Source organism: Schistocerca piceifrons, chromosome 3 (assembly GCF_021461385.2).
Source record: "Schistocerca piceifrons isolate TAMUIC-IGC-003096 chromosome 3, iqSchPice1.1, whole genome shotgun sequence".
In the NCBI taxonomy this organism is placed as follows: Eukaryota; Metazoa; Arthropoda; class Insecta; order Orthoptera; family Acrididae; genus Schistocerca; species Schistocerca piceifrons.
In genome coordinates this window covers 367,782,663-367,809,038 of record NC_060140.1, presented here as the reverse complement: position 1 = coordinate 367,809,038, position 26,376 = coordinate 367,782,663, and positions in this window count along the sequence as shown.

Here is a 26,376-nt window from a genome sequence, read left to right as displayed (position 1 = left end):
CGAGCGGATGAGGATTTCTTCTGAACAACACGTTGCAAGGCGTCCCGGATATGCTCAATAATTTTCATATCTGGAGAGTTTGGTGGCCAGTGGAAGCGTTTAAACTCAGAAGAGTATTCCTAGATCCACTCTGTAGCAATTCTGGATTTGTGGGGTGTCGCATTGACCTTCTGAAATTGCCCAAGTCCATCGGAATGCGCAATGGACATGAACCGATGCAAATGATCCGAAAAGATGCTTACATACGCGTCACCTCTCAGAGTCGTATCGAGATTCGACTCTAGACTATCACTCCAACTGCATACGCACCATAAAATTATAGAGGCTCCACCAGCTTGAACAGTCCCCTGCTGACATGCAGGGTCCATGTCTTCGACTTCGAAAGCCCATATCGATGATGTTTCGTTGAATGGTTCGCACACTGACATTTGTTGGTGGCACAGCATTGAAATCTGCAGCAATTTGCGGAAGGGTTGCACTTCTGTCACACTGAATGATTGCCTTCAGTCGTCGTTGGTTCCATTCTTGCACGATCTTCTTCGGCCGCAGAGACGTCGGACGTTTGATATTTTCCGGATTCCTGGTATTCACGGTATACCCGTGAAATGGTCGTAAGGGAAAATCCCCAGTTCATCGCTACTTCGGAGATCGTGTGTCCCATTGCTCGTGCGTCGACTATAACACCACGTTCAAACAGCAGTAACCGATCTAAAAACTGCGCCAGATCGTTTTTGTCCTAGAAGGGCGTTGTCGACCGCAGAGCTGTATTCTGGCTGTTTACACATCTCTAATTTTGAATACGCTTGTTTATACCAGTCTCTTTGGCGCTTCACTGAGTTATTGAACTGTATTGTACTATTGAATAACAACAACCTGTATAACCCTTTGTATAACTGACTAGAGTGGTCCAATGAAGGCCATAAAACGTAAATAAACAGAATAACATATGAGATGTAGCGCGTTTTACAAAGAATGAAATTGTGTAATCGCGTTATTTGAGAGTTTTATCTAATTTGTCGATAGCTTTCCAAAATACGGAATAGCACACCAGTTGGCTTTAGATATGACTGATGCTACAGGATGGAGATACAAGTAGGACAACATTTTTCTTCTTTGTTTCTTGTGTTGTCGATTAAGTCAGGGGTATAGCAACTGTTAGATGAAATACGTATAGTGGAGTCTAATTCCGTTTGAAAATTCTGATTTGACGTTGGCACGGATGTAAATCGAGGCATCATGAAATGAAAGGCAGCACACCAGCTGGTGCACTATCTCATATTTAGGAAAGCTATCTGACAATTTAGCCAAAACTCTCAAATCCTGCTATTACAAAACTGTTTCCTGAAAATGGCCTAATAAACCGAAAACTAATTACAAATACACAAAAATCAGTACAATAAAACACTGTACGTGTTATTCAGCTTTAAAAATCATGACTCTAATTAAATCCTTTTTGTATATTGTACTGCTCGAAGTTTATTTTTTCAGTTGCCTGAAAGTTTTATTTTAACTCTGAACACTTATAACTATTACTGACCCTATGGTTAATGTTGAGTAAAGCAAATATATATATATATATATATATATATATATATATATATATATATATATATATATATACAATTCTTGACACAAAAGTGTAGGACTCTGAAGACGTCGTCAGATGTGAATGTAGTTACGTACACGTTCACACCGATAGCGGATATGTGAATGATTAGTGCGACAGGTAGAACGGCAACCAGTGTGCATTAGCCTTGTTCGTGTTTAGTGTTGTTAGCGGGTCTGGCAGGGTATACAACGGGCACGAATAGCGTCAGGTGTTGAGTGATCACTGTGAAGGACAGAGAGATTTCGTATGGTTGTGTGAGACAGCGTTATCAGCAACTGACAGAGTTTGTAAGAGGCCTCATTGTGGGTATCCATTTATCCAGCTGGTCGGATCACGCAGTATCGACATTTGTGTGTTATTCACACATGACAGTGGCCTGACATTGAACTACGTTGATATGTGAAGCCGGCCGTTGTAGCCGAGCGGTTCTAGGCGCTTCAGTCTGGAACCGCGCTGCCGCTACGGTCGCAGGTTCGAATCCTGCCTCGAGCATGGAGGTGTGTGATGTCCTTAGGTTAGTTAGATTTAAGTAGTTCTAAGTTCTAGGGGACTGATGACCTCAGATGTTAAGTCCCACAGTGCTGAGAGCCATTTGAACCATTTGATATGAGAAGGCAGGCACACTAGCCAGCAATATTCCGGTCGACCACGCGTGACCAACATAAGGGAGAATAGCCGTAGTGTGCACCAAGAACATCAAAACTCCTTCACGTCCGCATTTGCCATTCGAGAACGATCTCCCTTCAACATCATGTCCCATGAATAGGCTGCTGCTAATCCCACAACATAAACGGCTGTATATACATGAGGATGGTATCTGTTCTTTCGGACATGTTCGAAAGAACAGATACCATCGGTGACCTTGTAGCCCATTATATTCTTAGTGCTCCTACCCATTATACTCGTTACTCGCGGCTTTTTGCCAATTACCGTAAGAGTTCGGGCACTGTTTGTGCATCCGCACAGAAGAAGATGGTCAAATGGCCGGTGAGCCTTATATATATGGGTCTCACGGGAGGCGTGCCAGAGATAAGTGCCTGCAGTCGCGCTATCCTCTGTGTCCTCGGTGTCTCAGATGGATGCTGGCACGGTAACTCAGCGTGTTCGGTCAGAGAGCTGGTTGGAATCTGTAATAAAAAAACTGAGTGAAAGAATCAACAAACGAACTTTAACGGATGTCATGTGACGTCCACAACGACCAAACACGACGATCAACAACGAACAAAATGAAAAAAAAGGAAAGAAGATGGATAGTGCGTTTACCATGTAAGCAGCAGATCCCGGGTTCGAGTTCCGGTCGGTGCACACATTTTCACCTGTCCCCGTTGACGTATATCAACGCCTGTATGCAGCTAAGCGTAGTGATTTAATTGTAATTTCATCATAAACGGCTGTGTTTGGGTGGTTTAGTTAGGGGGAAACATTGGCTGCTGTGTGTTCAGCGATGAACCACAGTTCTGCACTACCCTGGATGGCCATCGTCGGAGAGTATGGCGGCGACCCGTAGAGAGGTCTCAATCTTCCAATGTTTTTGTAGATGCAGAGCGTTGTTACTCCTGGCGTCATAGTGGTAGAAGCCATCTTGTATGTATAACTTCATGTCAGGCTGGTAGTGGCTGACGTCACGCTTGTCCTGTGTCCTGGGGCGGTATCTCTCATGCCGCGATGTCCCAGCACCATTTTTCAATAAGAACATGATCGACCACACATGCCACGTGTCTCTATGATGTGTCTGCGTGATGCTGAGGTACTCTCTGGGCCACCAACATCCCCAGGTTTCTCCCTCCAACAGAACTTTCGTGGGTACATCTTGGACGTCAGCTCCATCTTACTGCCAGTATCCAAGTTTCATAACACCCTTCCTAACAGAATCACTGCTTTTATCGAGGCCAGAGGAGGTCGCAACGTCATACTGATGCGAGGGCTCATACATATAAGTTCTTTGTAAAGTTTATTCGATTTTGTAATCACTAACGGAAGATCGTATAGTCCCTCAAAACATGAGGGTTTTTTTTTTTTTTTTTTTTTTTTTTTTATTTACAAGAGATTCCTATCACATGCCACAACACGCACTGTCACGAATGCCGTGTGTGACACACCAGACGTGTTTTCCGGTGGAGGATTCGGTTTACTTGTCGCCTTCTCATCCAACGTTTGCGATTCACATTCGAAACCCACTTCCTTTCTCCTGCTAATAGAGTAGTTGTGCAGAATAAACTGTCATTATAGGTCTCTTCCTTACACATCGCTATTGCAACACCACGACACAGGCACAAATTTGAAAAAACGAACAGGGGGAAAAAGAGGAAGTTGTCACGATGGAGGTCTGAACACGGCTCGTCCATTTGGCAGTCCAAACACCGTAACCACTTCAGTACGACGCCATTTCTCTTCCCAGCTGCTCTATATTGCATTTCTTGTTCTTGGACCATACACTGTATCCACTTTGATTTTCTTTTCTTTTTTTTTCCCCAGTCCAGTACACCTTCTTCCTGTTTACGTACCTGATGCGTGTTCAGTTTTTGACGCGCTGTCCACTGGAACATCTTACCACTAAATCTGAGGGTGGTGCGATGGGGAGTTTCCCTCGTAGGTAACAAACTGTTCTGTTGAAATACAATGTTTGACATTTACAACAGTGCAAGATGATCTGAAACTTCAACTACTTGTTGCTCCTACTCTATGATGCTGTCTGCTGCAGCTGAGTCTCGAACTGGTCTGAGCTCTTGCATGCTTGAGGTTATATTGACCTCAGTGCGGGGGCACTGCTGCGGTGTGCCCTCTAGACTTCCTCCTATTGGTTGTGGTGAGCCTCCCTAATGTCTGTAGTATCGATTCGCGTTGCTGATTTTGGCGTGACACCGCCATCTCTTGACGTCAGTTTCCTCCCTCCATTCTGGGTGGTTCACTGATTTTGGCGCCGGCCGTTGTGACCGAGCGGTTCTAGGCGCTTCAGTCCGAACCCCGCTGCTGCTACGGTCGCAGGTTCGAATCCTGCCTCGGGCACGGAAGTGTGTGATGTCCTCTGACCTCAGATGTTAAGTCCCAAAGTGCTCAGTAGAGTTGTGGCGATTCGTGAATGAGTCGTTCATTTGAACGACTCTAAATAAAGAATCGTAAGAATCGAATCGTGATACGGACGAACCGTCGTTCAAAAGAATCGTAAGAACGATTGCATGTTTTCGAGTCGTGACGATAACAAATTCCAACGATTCATCGATTCTTAGTTCGCTATGCTTCGAAGGCAACTTCCGAATCATGCCGAGTCGTGCCGAATGATTACGACCGCCAGATGACAGTCAAGTGGAGGATGCGTGTGGCCAAAGGAAGCTCGGAACGAACAAACGGAGTTCTCGGGCCGTAATATTACTCGTGAAAACCAAGCTGACACTTGGCGGTGGCTGACGGGCACGAGCGTGAAGGCATTTCCCATTTACTATCGCTACCATCAGCCACCGCGCCGACGTCAGCTTTCATCAACTAACGCATTACACGTACAAATCGAGAATCACACTTGTAACGTCATATGCAAGTTTACTCATAAATAAACTATTTCTGGCATATCTTGTTATGAGCCGGCCGCGGTGGTCTAGCGGTTCAGGCGCTCAGTCCGGAACCGCGCGACTACTACGGTCGCAGGTTCGAATCCCGCCTCAGGCATGGATGTGTGTGGTGTCCTAAGGCTAGTTAGGTTTAAGTAGTTCTAAGTTCTAGGGGACTGATGACCACAGATGTTAAGTCCCATAGTGCTCAGAGCCATTTGAACCATCTTATCATGACACAGTTCGATTCTAACCCCATTGACAATTTCAGACATGTCCTGCCATCTGTGAGTAAGATGTAGAACTTTTTGCATTCCGTAAGAATCGAGCCATCGCAGACTAGAACGAATCGTGAAGGAATGATAGGAATCGATTCGCAATGTGAGATTGAATCGTAGGAATCGAATCGGGAAAAAGAATCGTGTTGCCCAACTCTAGTGCTCAGAGCCATTGGATTGGAACTGATTTTGGCAGGCAGTGTAAATAAAATAATAGATGTCAACGTAGGACGAGACGAAGAACTGTTCCAATCGCGTTAACGTGCGTTAGCAAGCTATAGTGAGAAGTCTTGCTAGATGGGTGCAGCTCGCTTGGCCTGCCAGACACAGTGGCCGAGAGGCGGAAGCGGTGTCCAGGGCAGAGGACGGCGGCCGGTGGGCGCCTGCTCCCACGCCGGAGGAAGCGGCCGTCACACTTTCGCGGCTGCGGAGGCGGCGGGGCCGGCAGGGGTGGCGGCGTGTCATCCTCGGAACAAGTGACAGGCGACACGCTCCACGGTCCAGCGCAGCCCGCCCCTCCCCTCCCCTCCCTTTTTGCGGGGTTTCCCGATCGGCCGGCGCTGTGGCCTCGGTCCACCGGCGCCGCGCACTCGTTCTGCAAGCGGCCGCATCCTCTGCGATATTTGCATCGCAAAGGCTACATGGCGGTGCGGTACCTGTTGCTAGCTTGCCCCAGTAAACTGCACGAAGCCGTTGCCCAATCTAGGGCGAAGAGCACTGTAACTCGGGCAGGAACGCTGGTAAAAATTGATTACGCGGGATGTGTCAATAGTTGCATTTGAGGTTCCCCGATGATATTGTAGTTCTGTCAGAGACAGCAAAGGACTTGGAAGAGGAGTTGAGCAGAATGGATACTGTCCTGGAAGGAGGATATAAGATGGATATCAACAAAAGCAAAACGAGGATAATGGAATGTAGTCGAATTGAGTCGGGTGATGCTGAGGGAACTAGATTGGGAAATGAGACACTTAAAGTAGTAAAGGAGTTTTGCTATTAGGGGAGCAAAATAACTGATGGTCGAAGTAGAGAGGATATAAAATGTAGACTGGCAATGGCAAGGAAAGCGTTTCTGAAGAAGAGAAATTTGTTAACAACGAGTATAGATTTAAGTGTCAGTAAGTCGTTTCTGAAAGTATTTGTCTGGAGAGTAGCCATGTATGGAAGTGAAACATGGACGATAAATAGTTTGGACAAGAAGAGAATAAAAGCTTTTGAAATGTGGTGCTACAGAAGAATGCTGAAGATTAGATGGGTAGATCACATAACTAATGAGGAGGTACTGAATAGAATCCTATAGAAGTGAAGTTTGTGGCACAACTTGACTAGAAGACGGGATCGGTTTGTAGGGCATATTCTGAGGCATCAAGGGATCACCAATTTAGTACTGGAGGGCAGCGTGGAGGGTAAAAATCGGAGAGGAGACCAAGAGATGAATACACGAAACGAATTCAGAAGGATATAGGTTGCAGTAGGTACTGGGAGATGAAGAAGCTTGCACAGGATAGAGTAGCATGGAGAGCTGCATCAAACCAGTCACTGGACTGAAGACCACAACAACACCATCCTTCAAAGTACTGTCCTTTGCTAGCAATGCACTTATCCCAACGTTGAATCCATGACGGAGTAGTTCTGGAAGGCTTTTTTTGGAAGGACGTTCAGCTGCGCTGTTGTGGCCCTCTCAATGTCAGAAATGGTGTCAAAAGGTTTTCCTTTAAGCACGGTTTTAATTTTTGGAAAAAGCTAGAAATCGAATGGCGCTAAATACGGTCAGTGAGGTGGATGTGTACAGACATGAGCACGTTTTCAGACCAAAAACTCGAGAATCAAAAGCGAGGTATGACACGGCACGTTGTCATGATGCAGAAGGAACCCATCGGCTAATTTTTCTAATCTCTTTCTACGTACTTCGTTTCGCAAACTTTGCAGTACGTATTTGTAAAACTCGGCGTTTACAGCTGTTCCTCTTGAAACGGATTCTGATCACACTAGGAACTCGATATTGACAAAAAGCAATGAGAATGACTTCGATTTTGATTGGCGTGCCTTCTTAGGGAAGAGACCCAAGTTTCATCTCCAGTTACTGTTTTGGACATGAAGTCAGGATCTGAATGAAGACAGTCTTTCAGTTCCGTGCAAACCTATACATAATTTTCCTTCTATTCATCACTCAAAAGTCTGGTAGCAGATTTGCACTCGCTCATCTTACTTGAAAATTATCGGTTAAAATACTCTGAACGGATTCATACGAGGTTCTATGTTCTGCGGCAAACTCTAGAATAGTTATTCGCCTGAGTGAATGAACAATTCTTGCCATTTTTTGCACGTTTACTTCTGTATGTGTCTGTGGATTCCTAAGGGACCAAAGTGCTGTGGTCATCGGTCCCTAGACTTACACACTACTGAACCTAACTTATGATAAGAACAACACACACACACACACACACACACACACACACACACACACACACATACAGACACACACACACATGCCCGAGGGAGGACTGGCCGCGCAGTCCGTGACCTGGCGCCTCAAACAGAGCGGCCACTCCGAGCCACACGTTTACTTGTGTTTTTCAGATTTGATACACCCGTTTCAACATTTCATGAGTTTGTTTGGCACTTTTTTGCAACTTGAAACAGAATGTTGACGTGTTGGTCGAAATCCTCAATGCATGACGGACACAGTAAACACCTCACTCTAGCTTCTCTGGAAGCTGACTGACGACTCAGAACGTGTTTAAACTTGACGCTGCCTGTCTGAACGGATCAGGCTATCGGACAAATTACATAAAATGTTTGTAGTGCCAGCAGTTGCTGCTGAAAACATTGATTCGCCGTATTTTTTATCACACCTCGTCCATCTTAGTTTTGTTCTTAAAGACAGTGTTTTAACTATTTAACAAAAGCTGTTTACCCAGTTAATTTCTATGACATGTGTATAATGTGATACAACGCGTCGGGAAGCAGTTTCTAATGCAATACGGAAAATGCCACTTACAATTAAATTTCTATATCTTAGCAACTATCAAAGTTATCAGTCTGAAATTAGAATCGTGAGCTACTTTTGCTAGGGACATCAGTTGACTGCTAATCTTTTTGTCATTCCCAAACTGTCCACCGATATTATCATTGGTATGGATTTCCTATCAACGAAGAAAGCCATAATCGATTTGGGTCGAGGAGAAGTCACATTAGGAGAGGGTGACAAAATCCATCTTCGTTTCGATGAACAGGCAATCCCAGGGCAGGTACAAAAGAGCTGTCTCAGACTACAGTTTCCAAACCAGGAGGAGTCAACAGGTGAAGCCGATGGCGGACAGGACAATCGAGATAGTACTTTGAGACAAGCACAGTTAGTAGAAATACATAAGGAAATAAGCGAGAAATTGCAGGGCATAAAGGTCATAAGAGACGCAGACAAAGAAGGGTTAGACAATGTGCTAAGAAGAAATATTGAAGTTTTTCTCCCCAAGACGGGCTCCATAAAGGGCTATCAATATAAATTTGACGTAAAGAGGCTCAAACCGTTTCGAGTACCGCCGTACTCGATTCCGTGGTCGTACCGAGATCGTGTTTTTATCGAACTCCAGCGGATGCAGAGGGAGGATGTGATAGAGCCAGCAAAGTCACAATACAACAGCCCCCTCAGGATCGTAGACAAAGGGAACGGGGAAATTCGACTTGTGTTAGATTCACGGCAGATCAATGCTATCATAGTTCCGGAAACCGACGGACCCGAGAGGCTCGATGAGTTGCTGCAGAAATTCCATGGAGTTCCAGCGTTTTCCTCTCTGGATTTGAAATCCAGCTTCTGGCAAATCGAGTTGGATCCAGAATGTAGAAGATACACGGTGTTCATCGCATTTGGTAGATGCTATCAATTTAAGAGACTCCCCTTTGGCCTGAATATTTCGTCTGCAGCATTTATAAGAGGATTAGGAACAATTTTGGATGAGGGGTTAAGGGAGAGAAGAACATGTTACGTTGATGATATCATCATTGCGGAAAAGACATGGGAATCTCACAACAATCTTCTAGGAGAAGTGATCTCCAAATTAAGAAAACATGGGGTGACGGTAAATATAAAAAAGTCTTGTTTTGGAGGAAGACAAGTGCATTTTTTGGGTCATGTCATCTCAGGGGAAGGCATTATGCCAGACCCAGAGCAGATTAGGGCAATCGCAGAATTTGCAACGCCTACCACAAGGAAACAGCTGAGAGGCTTTCTCGGTGTCTTGAATTTTTACAAAAAATTCATATATATAGAGGTATTGGCGACACCACGACTGCGTCAATTAACCGGAAAGAATGCGGCGTGGGTATGGGACAATGATGCAGAAAACGAATTCAGTATACTAAAATCGGCTCTGGTAAAGGCTCCGATTCTGTCACATCCTGATCTGGCGCATGACTTCTGTATGGACACGAATAGCGCGAAAACCGGGCTAGGCGTAATGGTCTTCCAAGAATATGAAGAAGATGGAGTAAAGATACACAAAACGATCGCGTTCGGGAGTCGGGTGCTGAGTAAAAGCGAAAGGAACTACTCAGTAACCGAACTGGAGGCCCTCGCGATAGTGTGGGGGTTCCAGAAGTTCAAGTACTTTTTATTCGGAAGTAAGACACGTATCTATACCGATCATAGAGCTCTGGAGTTCTTACTTACTGCCAAATTAACGAATGGGATGCTTGCGAGATGGGTTGCTGTACTCCAGGAATTCAATTTCACAATAGTCTACGTGCCGGGGCCCACAAACGTAATAGCGGATACACTATCCCGTTCCCCTCTGGGGATAAGCGATTATCAGGCTGAAGAACTGGAACAAGAACATTTCTCCTTGTTCTATCTACGAAAAGTGGCATTTGAAAATTATATCACAGTGACAATGCGTGTGCGTGATATTGGGCGAGAACAAGACAAAGGTCCTGTGCTGAGAGGAATGAAAGAAAAGTGGAAAGATAGAACGCAAGCCAGGCTTAGGCAGCATTATCTGTTAAGAAACGGGGTCCTGTTTTACATAAGAAATCCGGGTGAGACGTTGTGGGTTGTATGTGTGCCAGAGGAAGTAATAAACAAACTCATCTGGTATACACATCTCAGTTAAGCTCACTTCGGACCCAGGAAGTGCTTCTTGAAACTAAAAAGCGTCTGTCACTTCAAAAACATGGAGAGCGAACACGCAAGGTTCTCGCGGTATTTAAAAGTGTCAGAAGGTGAAAACAAGTACTGCAGCCGCCTCTGTACCCCAGTATTCCGGAGAAATTAAGACAAACAGCGGCGCCGGACTTGATGGGTCCGTTACCAACCACACAAAGGGGTTATAGATGCATCATGGTGGTCTTAGAATTAACGTCTAAGTACGTCATCCTGACACCATTAAAAAGAGCAACTGGGACAACGGTGAGCAGGGCGCTACGTAAAGACTTCCTGACACAGGTAGGGCCAGTAGAGTATATTTTGTCAGACAATGGGCCACAGTACAGGTCGGAGGTATGGAAGAGAACACTTGAAAGTCATGGAATTAAACCAGTTTTCATATCCCGCTTCCACCCCAGTTCTAATCCCTCTGAAGGAACAATGAAGGATTTACGAAACCTTTGCAGATTGTACTGCAGTAAGAAGCACGCCACGTGGGACATCTTCATCAAAGATTTCCAGGAAGTAATTAATGAGATACCCCACAGCACCACACTGTTAGCTCCAATTACGATTCTAAAGAACCGGGACCCGCCGGACAGGCTACGTCAGTTAGTGGAGTTTCCTCCAAGAACACGTCAGCGACATGGGACCGTCGTGGAGGAAGCCCTACAAAATATCCGACGTGCAGGCGAGAAGCGCAAAGCACGAGCGGATGAAAGGGCGCGAGTACGACAATTTGTGGTTGGGGAAAAGGTACTCATTAAGACACACCGGCTGGAAGTTGTGCCACAAATTCTTCGCCGCGTATAGTGGTCCTGTGCGCGTGCGGAGAATAGCGCATGCCAACGCATTGGAAGTAGAATCCATAAAAACAGGAAAATCACTGGGAGTGCATCCGATAGCACATGTAAAGGCATTTGTGGAATGATGAACTGCAGATTTTGTACATGGGATTGTAGTAAATATAGGCTTAGAATAAGGATTTTTGTTAAAGTGTCTTGTTTTGTTTGTGTATATACTGATCTTAGTGGTAGAGTGTCTCGTTTATATGTGCCGATATTTTGCGTTTTTATTATTAATAATGATATCTCGCCTCTCGATGTTGTGAAAGTAAAGGGCACTAGAGTATTTTGTAAAGACACATGATTAAAGAATGGAGAACAAGTATTTCTGGGCGTACCCCTGGAAAAAGATAGCTTAGGAACTCTGTAAATTACAGAAAAGTTCCCGTAATTGTATCTCCGTCATTGGAGAACATATTTAAGGTAGCCAGTCCCGTAGGTCGGTACGAGGACGCACCGACGCATCTCGTATGCTCCTGAATACGTAAGGGTGGACAGCTATGCGCAGTTGCGTGAATTAGCGCACCTAGTGTACGTTAAAATGAACCGGATGTAATCATCTACAGAGCGAACAGCAGCATTGATACGCCAGAAATACTTGTTGATACCGAGATTGTGTAACAACTGCGAGTGTGAGCAGTGAGCTATATTTGTGTTGTGCCATTATGACATTGCTAATCCGAAACATGTTCACAGGTCTTATAAAACCATTCGTGACAAAAGGAGAAAACGGGAAGAAGAGGAGAGAAGAAGTGTCGCAATAGAACACGATAAAGGACGCTATCCAAACTTCCAACAAAAATCTTGGTAATGCTGACACATGTCTAAGTTTGTTGTGTTTTATACATGATCGCAGGCACAATAAGAGGGACGTCTGCCACATAGGGAACTCAGAAGAAAAAACAAGATTAGAGATAAAAAAGTAGTAAATAGTAAATATGTAGTCGGGTTGGCCAACACTGTGTTAGTCGTAGGAATTGGTAGTTGGAAATGGTGATGGGATCCTGTTCAGATAATCTTGATTCCCTATCCCTTGATTGTGTGTGTGTGTGTGTGTGTGTGTGTGTGTGTGTGTGTGTGTGTGTGTGTGAATGACTGTGAAGCAAGTTGTCTTGTACATTTTTTATGTTTATGTATAAAAAAAATTCTGTTACATTTCAATTTTAATTGATCCTGAAGTTGATTTACAAACAAGAAAATCATTCCTTTTGTAATGAGACAATGTCATTGTCTTAAAAATATGTATGGTACTGATTGTTAAACATCAGCACTTTCCATGTACTAAAATTAGTTTTCTTAGTTTGTTAAGGTGGCGTAACTGAGCGAGAGGGAGTTGATGCGACGACATCTGGCACACCACACACGAGCTGACAAGGAACGAGGACGACAGCAATGAGGGGAGCACACAGCTGACGATGATGATGGCATGCAGACCACGCCCTGAATCGACGGGCCGGTGGTCAACTCAGCAGCCAAGGAGAGGTGACATCCAGCACCTCTGTGTACGACAAAGAGGTCGGTCCTGGTCTCTGTACACAGTGCGGATCGGGGGCAGCAATGAAGAGGTACAAGAAGGTTTCTATATTTGTTGCTCGCCACGTCAGGTGCCTAATGACACCAACTTTGAGGGCCTGAGCAAAAAATAGGCTCTCGTCTGATCACGGTCCTTACCTTGCCCTAAAGCGTCTATAGAAGGAGCAATGACCTGTGGCTGAGCTGCGAGAGGTCACCGATCATAGATGCACCGATGGGATCTTGGGCCTGTCGGACAAGATGTCAACAACGAGCTCTTAGGTGAGAGCCATCCTGCCTCAAGAAGATGCTGGTGCCTGTGGCGCCATCTCCGTAATCGACGTTGCTCTCTTCTCAGCCGTTAGCCATCACTCAATGAGTGAATGAACAATTCTTGCCATTTTTTGCACGTTTACTTCTGTATGTCTGTCTGTGGATTCCTAAGGGACCAAACTGCTGTGATCATCGGTCCCTAGACTTACACACTACTGAAACTAACTTATGCTAAGAACAACACACACACACACACACACACACACACACACACACACACACACACACACACACCCATGCCCGAGGGAGGACTGGCCGTGCAGTCCGTGACATGGCGCCTCAAACAGAGCGGCCACTTGTGTTTTTCAGATTTGATACACCCGTTTCAACATTTCATGAGTTTTTTTGGCACTTTTTTGCAACTTGAAACAGAATGTTGTCGTGTTGGTCGAAATCCTCAATGCGTGACGGACACAGTAAACACCTCACTCTAGCTTCTCTGGAAGCTGACTGACGACTCAGAACGTGTGTAAACTTGACGCTGCCTGTCTGAACGGATCAGGCTATCGGACAAATTACATCAAATGTTTGTAGTGCCAGCAGTTGCTGCTGAAAACATTGATTCGCCGTATTTTTTATCACACGTCATCCATCTTAGTTTTGTTCTTAAAGACAGTGCTTTAACTATTCAACAAAAGCTGTTTACCCAGTTAATTTCTATGACACGTGTGTAATGTGATACAACGCGTCGGGAAGCAGTTTCAAATGCAATACGGAAAATGCCAGTTGCAATTAAATTTCTATATCTTAGCAAGTATCAAAGTTATCAGTCCGAAATTTAAATAGTGAGCTACTATTGCTATTTGGCACTGTTTGCTAGAGTAAACTGAAAGGCACAGAAGTTAAATCCACAGGCTGGTGCATGATTTAGTGAACCGATACACTGCGATATGCCAGTTGGTGCACACATAGACTGGAAACTGATATCTCAGGCACTTCTCCACATAGCACGCCCACAGGCACTCAACACAGCCTCTTAAAGAGTTATTGCATATTGCTACGACGGAACTACACAGCGATAATGCTTACTCTGTTTTTTCAAACACTGAACTCTCGACTTTAAATGTCGATTTATAGCGAAAATTAAGGACGCTGTCATTATTCAATAGCGTATCAGTGCTAAAACTAGGGAATTAGTAATCAGTACTAGCAATTATTTTGTCTATCTTCCTAAATTTTTTAGAGGTGACATTGATTATTATAAAAATTTTATGCACAAATTCAGTCTCTGCGTCTAAATAAAAGGTTGCTTTCTCGGTTTGCCAGACGCGATTCGCTTGTTACTCGCGTTTGCTACATTCATTTTGCATTTTCTCAAGACTGTAGATGAAAGAAGTAAATCGCCTATGGCACACAGACAACCAGCCAAACATTCGGAAAATCAACCGCAGACGCGGAATTTTTGCAATGAAAAGACACTACGATGTACTAGTGGTGTAGATAAACAGTTTCTGTCGCTAAAATTCAGTGCTGTCTCAGAGGCGTGTGGGAGTCCCTGTCAAAGTCTGCAGAGGAATTAGCGAACGAATTAACTTCGCTCTTCACCACAGATTACCGTAGATCCCTAGAAGGAAAGTGTGACCCATGCGATTGGAGAAGAGCACAGGTAACACTCATTTTAAGAAAAGGAAGCACGACTGATACACTGAACTACCGTCCTGTATCACCCACATCTATTCTCGAATAACCCCAGTAAACTTTGACTTCCTAGAGAAAACATAACCTACTCAATGGGATTGGCATGGATTCCGAAAACAGAGATATGGTGAAACTAAACCTACAATTTATCTACGTCTACATGACTCTGCAATACATGCTGAAGTGTATGGAGGGGGTTCTTCGAAACACCTTCACAATTTTTCTCTAACGTCCCACTCTCTAACAGCTCGCGGGAAAAATGAACACACAAATCTTTCCGTACGACCTTTGTTTGATTTCTCCTATTTTAAAATTTTTATCATTTCTCCCTATGTAGGCTGCCGACAACAAAATATTTTCTCATTCAGAGAAGAACGTTGGTGATCGAAATCTCATGGAAATACCTTGTCGCAACGAAAAACGCCTTTGTCTTAATGTTTGCCTCTCCAATTCGCATATCATATCCGTGACAGTCTCGCACCTATTTCGTGATAATCCAAAACGAGCTGGCCTTCTCTGAACTTTTTCGATATCCTTCGTGAATCCCATCTGATGCGTATCCCACACCGCACAGCAATACTACAGAACAGGCTATCTCTTTAGCAGACCTGTTGCATCTTTTAATCGCTCTGCCAATAAAACGTAGTCTTTGATTTGCCTTCTCACGACATTATCTATGTGACCGTTCCAATTTAAGTTGTTCGTAATTATAATTCTTAGGTTTCCGGTGGAACTGACAGCCTTTAAATTTGTCTGATTTGTCATGTAATCGAATTTTGACGGATTCCTTTCAGCACTCATGTGGATGGTCTCACACTTTCCCTTTCTTAAGGTCGATCACTTTTCGCACCGTTAAGATGTCGTGTCGAAGTCGCTTTGCAATTGGTTTTGATCTTTGGATGACTTTACTGGAGGGTGTAAATGACAGCAACATACTACACAAAGAACCTAAGAGCGCTTCTCAGATTGTACCCTAAATCGTTTATATAGATTAGGAACAGGACAGGGCCTCTAACACTTCCTTGGGGAACGCCAGATATCAGTTCTGTTTTACTCTACGATTTTCCGTTGATTACTATGTAGCCTACTGTAACCTTTTAGACAGGAAATCACGAAGTCGCACAACTGAAGACGCTGTTTGATTAGAAGTCTCTTGTGACAAGTGGTGACAAAAGTCTTTTGGAAATCTACAAATATGGAATCAATTTTAGATTCCCTGTCGACCGCACTCAGGTACATGCACTTTGTAGCAAATCTTTTCCTGACCGCCCATGTGTGTCATGTGTGTTAGGTTTGTTCGCTATTGCAGTCGCCTTGACCAGTTTCCAGCTGCAAGGGGAAGGGAGTTATCGTTCGCCCTCAAGACTGCGGGTCGGTCTTCCCTAATCGTACTAAATGGGTGGTGTTCGGAGCCGACTAGGCGGATTTTAAGGGTGGGTAATTTTCCCATGGCGGCCGGTGTTGCCAACATCCGTGGCAAAGAAAGTTCTAAAAGTCCTACCAGGAAGCTGCCTGCACATTACAGAAGCTCTGTATTGTGGAATGGGAAACCAAAATGCCTAAAGGAGGACCGTACCTCATTAACGTTGACTGCTGAGTGTATTGTGTTCAAAGATTAGGAGGTCTGAACGCCCATGCCACATGTGCCTCCTCGCGTTGTAACGTCCGGACCACCAAACGATCATGCTCGTCCATGACGGATGTAACCTCATATGGCGGGAGGTAGCAGCATTTTGTAATACGCGCAGGAACATTGTTGATCATGATCGTTCTCTTCGTCCAGGTGTTATGGTGTGGAGAGGCATAATGTTGCAATGGCGTACTCCAGATCTTTTTAAACGATGCACTCACCAATCAATGTTATTGAGACACTGCGCTCCATCGCCATGTGGTTCTCTTCAGGTGTATATTCGGCCAGGACTTCGTTTCGTGGGTCGTGCGCGACCGCATCGAACAGTGCAGGTGGAGGACGCCTTGGAACTAGAGGATATTTGGCGCGTGGACTGGCCAGCCTGCTGCCCTGTTAGGTTTTCATACGTTTTCTGCTACGTAAATAATTCACAATGTAAGATTCTCGTATGTCTCCAGCTACTGTGGATCTTTACTACACTAGGACAAAGATGAATGAGCGCACTGTAGAAGTAGTGAATAAGAACCTTGACTCTGTGCTTAGTTTTATCTCTGGTGGACATTTTAGTCGCTCTGCCATGCAGCGCTGAGATCTTATTTGAGGCATAGTAGCGGCAGTTGAGTTTTTCAAAGGATGAGCTCTGCTTCTTGTGTATTTGAGAGAAGCTATCTAGAATACTTTGTTATCGAGATAAAAATCTGGTGTATAATGCTTACTTTTTCTTACATTGACGAAGATTTTGAAGGAATTTTAAACAAATATTTGTAATTTTTGTAATGAGATAATTTTGTAATTGTTAGAGTCTTTAAATGAAACAACAAGTTTACTGTTACCAGTCATTGTTTTATTCATTTCCACGACGCGTTTCAAAGGCTTAAAACTCCACCATCGGGTGGATTTACATTAGTTGTGTGTGTGTTGTGTTACGATTTTTTGGAGGAACTTGTGGCACTATCTAGTGGAGAAACAAGACACTATTTCAGAGCATGGTTTTGGGTTTCTTCTGACAAAAATTAAACTGCTATCTAACGGTAAACATAAAATAAGTGAACTAGAGTACCTCCAGTGGTCACAGGTTCCTTTCGCTGTCGTAACACATCACATGTATACTGTCATATTTGTAAACAAATATGGCGTCTGGAGTCTGCTGGGTGCAAGGTTCGTATAGCAGAAGAGAAGACATAATCGCAAAGTACAAAGAATATACATCGTAACAACATTATTACAGAATAATTATTTAAAGGACTTGGAGGTGTTTGTTTCGAGGTGTCGAATGCATATCTGTGTACTTCAGGTGGCATATAAATCCGATTTTGACAAGTTAAAACACCTTCAACTTCATACTCCTTTATACGATCAGGTGAAATGTTAAAATGGCTTAAACTTCATACTTGTTCATGACAATCACATGAAATCTTACAGACTTTGAGTACAATAATCATATTGGCTACAGCAGTAAAATTATACACAAACGACAACATTTGATTGGGATTAATAGACAGATGTGGTGGGCTGGAGGCAGAAGGAGAGGAAGAGGGAGAGAAAGGAAGAGAGACAGAGAGAGAGAGAGAGAGAGAGAGAGACAGAGAGAGAGAGAGAGAGAGAGGGTGGAAAGAGTGATTGTATGAGAGCAAACTTTACATGGCAAGGGGTCTTACGATTACATCCTACATATATTAGCTGCCTAAAGGTTGGGAATACATTGGTTAATGCTTTAAAATATGCAGATAGATATACAATTTCTGCCAGTAGTTGTACATATAGTTTCAAGCTGACAAGGGGTACAAGCCGTTTGTGTGATGAATTATCTGTGAATGAGGTCAGTCTGTTGTACTCTTGGTGGCTGTCAATTTTTATGGTGAATATTAAGGGGTGTGCGCAAGTGTGTGAGTGTGTGTGTGTGTGTGTGTGTGTGTGTGTGTGTGTGTGTGTGTGTGTGTGCATTTTTCATGTTGTAGGCAGTTGCTGAAAACAGAAATGATTCTATTGTAAATATTGTCATTTTTGTCATTTAAGGTGGTTCGGGATGTTTTATTTGGTGTTTGTATATTTGGAGGGTTTCAAGGATGTCTAGGTGACTGGTAACAGTAAACTTGTTGTTTCATTTAATGTCAATAACAGTCACGGTAAAGCCTAACCTAAAATGTTAGAGTCTTAGTATGTTGTGCTGTCTTTTCCTCAATAATCAGAGTCTGATTTCTCAAAAACGATTTTCTTTAAATAAAACTTGTCTCCATGAGCCACAGTAAAATTTTGAATTTTTATCGTGTGTGCATTGCTCCTTTCGCCACATGAAGCAACAGACTGTTTCTAACAAAAAAATTTAAAGTAGTTTATTTTTATTTAGCTTTTGCATCTGCAGATTTGTATTTGCTTTCGAGAACGTCAGTACTTCAGACACAAAAAAACAGCGTGCTGAGCAAGAGGTTAAGTCACTTTCATTTCGGAGCAGATACCAACTTACATTCTTGAGCAAAGCCTCTCATTCACACATCCAGTATCGTGCTTATAAGAGAGAGCAGACAGTGTTACTGGTGTGTGGGTACGTACTTAGTCTGTACAAGAGTGACTATTTATTATTTTATGGGTGTTAAGCATTTTTGTAACGCATTACCTCTAATTCTGAGCGGTTGTATTTTAATCGTTTTGGCTGGTTCTGCAATTGTACTCAATGAACCACTGAATTATGTTATTGTACCATTTGCCAGGTGATGTAAGCCTATCTTAGTGAAGTAAATCCTTGGAATATTTTGGTGCCTTCGAACTAGTTTTGTTGCAGTTGTCGCTGTGGTTCTTTTTACAAGGAGTGAATTATGAACCTTAGATATTCTTGTCAATGTTGTCATCCATACCGATTACTCAGTTTTGAGTACAAGGCCTAAAGCTATTTGGGGAGTTAAATGGGAACTTTCTTTCTGTTGTAATTTTGAACTGCAACGAATTTCCTTATACCTTGTTATATTTCTGATTTCTTGTCATTGTGTTATTTGACAGAGACTGTGGGTACAGTTATTCAGAGCATATTTTTATATATTTGTTCTTATTGTTATAGCAGGATTGTATTTGGAGCTCTGGGCTGAATACACTTAATTCATTTTTCGCTCTGGTATGCGTTGTGAATTTTTCGCATTTCGTGGGTTGTGTCAGTGCAATTTTATTAAGGTATTTGTTTTTCGTATTACAGTTACTATCGTTGGGATCTGTTATCTGGTTTTGTATTATCATTAATTGTAATTTTCTTGCATTTTCATTTGATTGAGAGCTTATTATGAATGGAACCTCGGTTGTGATTCAGGCAGTTGTCGTTGGTTTTTAACGCACTAGTTTTATATTTTAAAAAATTTAAAAAATCAGACCTACCACTTCGTATTACGTCATAAGTTTTACACATCAGTGTAGTCAAAACAAGACGTCATACAGGCACTATACTTCTCGGGAAAACATTGCTTTGAACACGTAAAGAACCGTATTTCAGGGCAGACACTAGCCCTATGTTTTTATGAAATGATTGTCCTGTGCCACACATTTCACAGTGATTTACAGAGTATAGATGTAGCTATAGTTGTAGATGCTTTCAGGGATGGACAGTTTTTAGAAATATTTGCCTCTGTTTAACATGTACAAGATCGACCTGAGAATTAAATGCGCCTTTTTATTCTCAGTGACAAATCACTTACGAAGGTCTCGTGAGATGAGATCGTTTCTTCGGTACTGCTTGGCAATTCGGACACTTAACAACGAAATAGGAAGGCAATATACAAACAAGAGCTACGCGATTCGTCACGGGCTTTCTTGGTCAGCGTCAGAGAGTCGCAGACGTACTCAGTTACCTTCAGAGGGAGAGCGTGCAAGAAAAACATCCGGCATCGTGGGAAGGCTAAAATTACAAGAAGTCACTCCCCAAACTGCATCAAGAAATCCTGCTCGCTCCACATTTCCGGTGATGGCTATGATGGTAAAATTAGGGAAACTGGGGCAGAGGTCTCCTGACGGTGAGAGAATGCTTTGCGAAGTTGCTGTCTTGTTACTGTTTTATCAAGTTCCACACATGTTATGTTAGTGAAGTCCTCATCGAAGACTCTTTCCTATGCCACAAAAAATCATAGTCGCATTTTAAAATAGTTATCATAATTCGGCGGCTATAAATGGTCAAAATTACTCGCAAACGAAGAGAATCACCAAATAGTCCCAAAAACGTAGCGAAAATCGCACGTTTTGACTATTCCATTGCAGCAATGTAACAGTTTATTTATCATGATTTCGTCATTCAAAACTCTAAATACCATTGAACATTCCTGAGGGAAAACTTTTTAAAGTACCTCTGCCAGTTAAATCTGAGAAACATAAAAAATGTCATAAAACTTGCTAAGAAATGTCAGCCTCAGACATAAGTTGCCCTCTGACGGCCATGGATGCTACTTATAGCTCCTCAGAAGGAGAAGCACAATGGACAATTTATTAACCTTCCACACCTACGACTTATATTAGGGTATCCACTCTCTTTTATTTTCATCCATTTATTAATTTTTATTCACAGACTCGTTATAACAATCAATAACTTGTAAAATGTTAATAGTTGTTATTTCTTTGATGTCATGTTCGAGAAATAAACTTTTCTGGTGCAAGTGCGAGACAAGTCAAATATTTTGAAGATAAATAAATAGCATAAAAAGTCTTTGTTTGCTAATGTAATAAGATACTACGACGTACTTGTGGCCTAGACGAAGGATGGGAAAAGACAATGCCGATTAATACTTAGACAAGGAGACGGGGCTTTTCCCCATTCACATCTTGCCACCCACCACAGCAGCATCCAGCGTGCTAAGCGGCGACAGTGTGCTTACCCTGCAGTATTCTCTGTGGAAAGTGCCCAGTTACATTTTGCTCGCCGCCCGGAGTGGCCGAACGGTTCTAGGCGCTACAGTCAGGACCGCGCGACGGCTATGGTCGCAGGTTCGAATCGTGCCTCGGGCATTGATGTGTGTGATGTCCTTAGGTTAGTTAGGTTTAAGTAGTTCTAAGTTCTAGGGGACTGATGACCTCAGAAGTTAAGTCCCATAGTGCTCAGAGCCATTTGAACATTTTGCTCATACACTGTCCAGTCCCATTAATTTGATCATCTTTCAAAAGCCTGAATAGGCATCTTTTGCACCGCGGACTTCAGTTAGACATGGGGGAAATGAGTCAGTGATGTTCCGGAAGATGCCGACAGGGATGTGGTACCATGCTGGTTCCTGCACTAGGTTTCTCGGTTGAGGATCCGTGGCGCGAACAGCCCGATCGAGGTGGTCGCACAGATTCTCTACTGGGTTTTATCTCGGAGAGTTTGGTGGTCGGAGGAGTACGGTTAACTCACCCCTGTGTTCTTCGAATCACAGACGTACACTGCGAGCTGTGTGACTCGTTGCATTGCTCTGCTGATAGATACCATGATGCCGATGAAAAAACCAAGTGCCTGTAGGATTGTAAATGGTCCACAAGGGTAGATACATACTTTTGTTGGTCCACCGTGCCTCCAAATGGTTCAAATGGCTCTGAGCACTATGGGGCTTAACTTCTGAGCTCATCAGTCCCCTAGAACTTAGTACTACTTAAACCTAACTAGCCTAATGACCGCTGAACGGTCGTTGGTTGATCTGGGCTGTCAGTTTCTTAACAGTTGCTCGTCTATTCGCCCGTACACATCTCCACAACCGTCGTTCACGCGTGTCATCTGTGGACTGTCGTGCATCACAGTTGCCTCCCAGCTGGTTTTGCATAGCGCCATTTTGCCGTGTATCCTATACATTAACCACAGCGGCACGCGAACAGTTTGCAGTCTTAGCCACTTCGGAAGTGCTTCATCACTTGCCCAAAAGCCAATGATCATGCCCAGTTTGACGTCAGATAAATCGCTCCCTTTCCGCATTACGACAATGACTTCATTATTTTCGGTGTCCCCCCAACACGGTGTATACAGGGTGGTCCATTGATAGTGACCGGGCCAAATATCTCACGAAATAAGCATCAAATGAAAAAACTACAAAGAACGAAACTCGTCTAGCTTGAAGGGGGAAACCAGATGGCCGGCTTGGGTGGCCGAGCGGTTCTAGGCGGTACAGTCCGGAACCGCGCTGCTGCTACGGTCGCAGGTTCGAATCCTGCCTCGGGCATGGATGTGTGTGATGTCCTTAGGTTATTTAGGTTTAACTAGTTCTAAGATCTAGGGGACTAATGACCTCAGCAGTTGAGTCCCATAGTGCTCAGAGCCATTTGAAACCAGATGGCACTACGGTTGGCCAGTTAGATGGCGCTGCCATAGGTCAAACGGATATCAACTGCGTTTGTTTTAAATAGGAACCCCCATTTTTATTACACATTCGTGTAGTACGTAAAGAAATATGAATAAGTACGTGGTATCACGTAACATTCCGCCAGTGCGGACGGTATTTGCTTCGTGATACATTACCCGTGTTAAAATGGACCGGTTACCAATTGCGGAAGAGGTCGATATCGTGTTGATGGATGGCTATTGTGATCAAAATGCCCAACGGGCGTGTGCTATGTATGCTGCTCGGTATCCTGGACAACATCATCCAAGTGTCCGGACCGTTCGCCGGATAGTTACATTATTTAAGGAAACAGAAAGTGTTCAGCCACATGTGAAACGTCAACCACGACCTGCAACAAATGATGATGCCCAAGTAGGTGTTTTAGCTGCTGTCGCGCCTAATCCGCGTATCAGTAGCAGACAAATTGGCGAGAATCGGGAATCTCAAAAACGTCGGTGTTGAGAATACTACTTCAACATCGATTGCACCCGTACCATTTTCTGTGCACCAGGAATTGCCACTGGGCACAATGAAATTACGGGACCATGACAGATTTTTTGCACGCGTTCTATTTAGTGACGAAGTGTCATTCATCATCAGCGGCAACTTAAACCGGCATAATATGCACTATTGGGCAACGGAAAATCCACGATGGCTGTGACAAGTGGAACATCAGTGACCTTGGCGGGTTAATGTATGGTGCGGCATTATGGGAGGAATGATGATTGGCCCCCATTTTATCGATGGCAATCTAAATGGTGCAATGTATGCTGATTTCCTACGTAATGTTCCACCGATGTTACTACAAGATGTTTCACTGCATGACAGAATGGCGATGTACTTCCAACATGATGGGTGCCCGGCGAATTGCTCGCATGCGGTTGAAGTGATATTGAATACCATATTTCATGACAGGTGGATTGGTCGTCGAAGCACCATAGCATGGCCCGCACGTTCACCAGATCTGACATCCCCGGATTTCTTTCTGTGGGGAAAGTTGAAGGATATTTGCTATCGTGATCCACCGACAACGCCTGACAACATACGTCAGCGCATTGTCAATGCATGTGCGAGCACTACGGAAGGCGAACTACTCGCTGTTGAAAGGAATGTCGTTACACGTATTTAATAGGTTCCACAACGAAACATTGTCTCGAAATTTGGTAGAAAATCCGAAGAAATTCTGGTCGTATGTAAAGTATACAAGCGGCAAGACGCAGTCAATACCTTCGCTGTGCAGTGCCGATGGTACTGTTACCGACGACTGTGCCGTAGTTTTCCGAAATTCCTTCACCAGGGAAGACGAATGGAATATTCCAGAATTTGAAACACGAACAGCTGCTAGCATGAGTTTCTTAGAAGTAAATACCTTAGGGGCTGCGAAGCAACTCTAATCGCTTGATACGGGCAAGTCTTCAGGTCCAGATTGTATACCGATTAGGTTCCTTTCAGATTACACTGATACAGTAGCTCCCTACTTAGCAATCATATACAGCCGCTCGCTCACCGATAGATCTGTACTTACAGATTGGAAAATTGCGCGGGTCGCACCAGTGTTTAAGAAGTGTAGTAGGAGTAATCCATCAAACTACAGACCTATATCATTGACGTCGGTTTGCAGTAGGGTTTTGGAGTATATATTGTATTCAAACATTATGAATCACTTTGAAGGGAACGATCTATTGATACGTAATCACCGGCCGGGGTGGCTGTGCGGTTCTAGGCGCTACAGTCTAGAACCGCGAGACCGCTACGGTCTGCTTCGGGCATGGATGTGTGTGATGTCCTTAGGCTAGTTAGGTTTAAGTAGTTCTAAGTTCTAGGGGACAGATGACCTTAGAAGTTAAGTCCCATAGTGCTCAGAGCCATTTGAACCATTTGATACGTAATCAGCATGGTTTCAGAAAACATCGTTCTTGTACAACGGAGCCAGCTCATTATTCCCACGAAGTAATGGCCGCTATCGACAGGGGATCTCAAGTTGATGCCGTATTTCTAGATTTCCGGAAAGCTTTTGACACCGTTCCTCACAAGCGACTTCTAATCAAGCTGCGGGCCTATGGGGTATCGTCTCAGTTGTGCGACTGGATTCGTGATTTCCTGTCAAGAAGGTCGCAGTTCGTAGTAATAGACGGCAAATCATCGAGTAAAATTGAAGTGATATCAGGTGTTCCCCAGGGAGGCGTCCTGGGACCTCTGCTGTTCGTGATCTATATAAATGACCTCGGTGACAATCTGAGCAGTTCTCTTAGGTTGTTCGCAGATGATGCTGTAATTACCGTCTAGTAAGGTGTTCCGAAGACCAGTATCAGTTGCAAAGCGATTTAGAAACGATTGCTGTATGGTGTGGAAGGTGGTAGTTGACGCTAAATAACGAAAAGTGTGAGGTGATCCACATGAGTGACAAAAGAAATCCGTTGGAATTCGATGGCTCGATAAATAGTACAATTCTCAAGGCTGTCAATTCAACTAAGTACCTGGGTGTTAACTTCAGTTGGAAAGACCATATAGATAATATTGTGGGGTAGGCGAGCCAAAGGTTGCGTTTCATTGGCAGGACACTTAGAAGATGCAACAAGTCCACTAAAGAGATAGCTTACACTACACTCGTTCGTCCCCTGTTAGAATATTGCTGCGCGGTGTGGGATTCTTACCAGGTGGGATTGACGGAGGACATCGAAAGGGTGCAAAAAAGGACAGCTCGTTCTGTATTATCACGTAATAGGGGAGAGAGTGTGGCAGATATGATACGCGTGTTGGGATGGAAGTCATTAAAGCAAAGACGTTTTTCGTCGCGGCGAGATATATTTACGAAATTTCAGTCACCAACTTTCTCTTCCGAATGCGAAAATATTTTGTTGAGCCTAACCTACATAGGTAGGAATGATCATCAAAATAAAATACGAGAAATCATAGCTCGAACAGAAAGGTTTAGGTGTTCATTTTTTCCGCGCGCTGTTCGGGAGTGGAATGCTAGAGAGATAGTATGATTATGGTTCGATGAACCCTCTGCCAAGCACTTAAATGTGAATTGCAGAGTAATCATGTAGATGTAGATGTAGATGTGTTTTATGTTTTCGAGTCGCTTTACACATTAACATGTACATCTGATAACACTTGTAAGTACCATGAGGACTCAGAAACGGAAGAGGACAGTAGCAGGTGTGTTTAATTAACAACGACAATAATTGTATTTATTTTAAAATACGTTTTACAGTACAATCAGAAACACTTAATAAATCTTTAAAATGTCCTTTTTTCCTCTACTAGCTGCATTGTATTACAACAGCCTAATTTTCATTTGCATTCCTTGTTACAAGTAAGCCAGCTCATACGACCCGTCCCGCATAGCGACCCTCTGCACTTCAAACGACAAGGAGGTAATAGGAACCGACAATTTTTCTGGCGCCAATTCAAAAAGATTGTCGCTATAAACGATAGGACTATCGATAATTAAACCAGACTTCCAATAGCGACGATAGTGCTAAATCTATCGATTAAACGATAGTATATCGATGTTTAAGTAATGCTAATTAAAGCA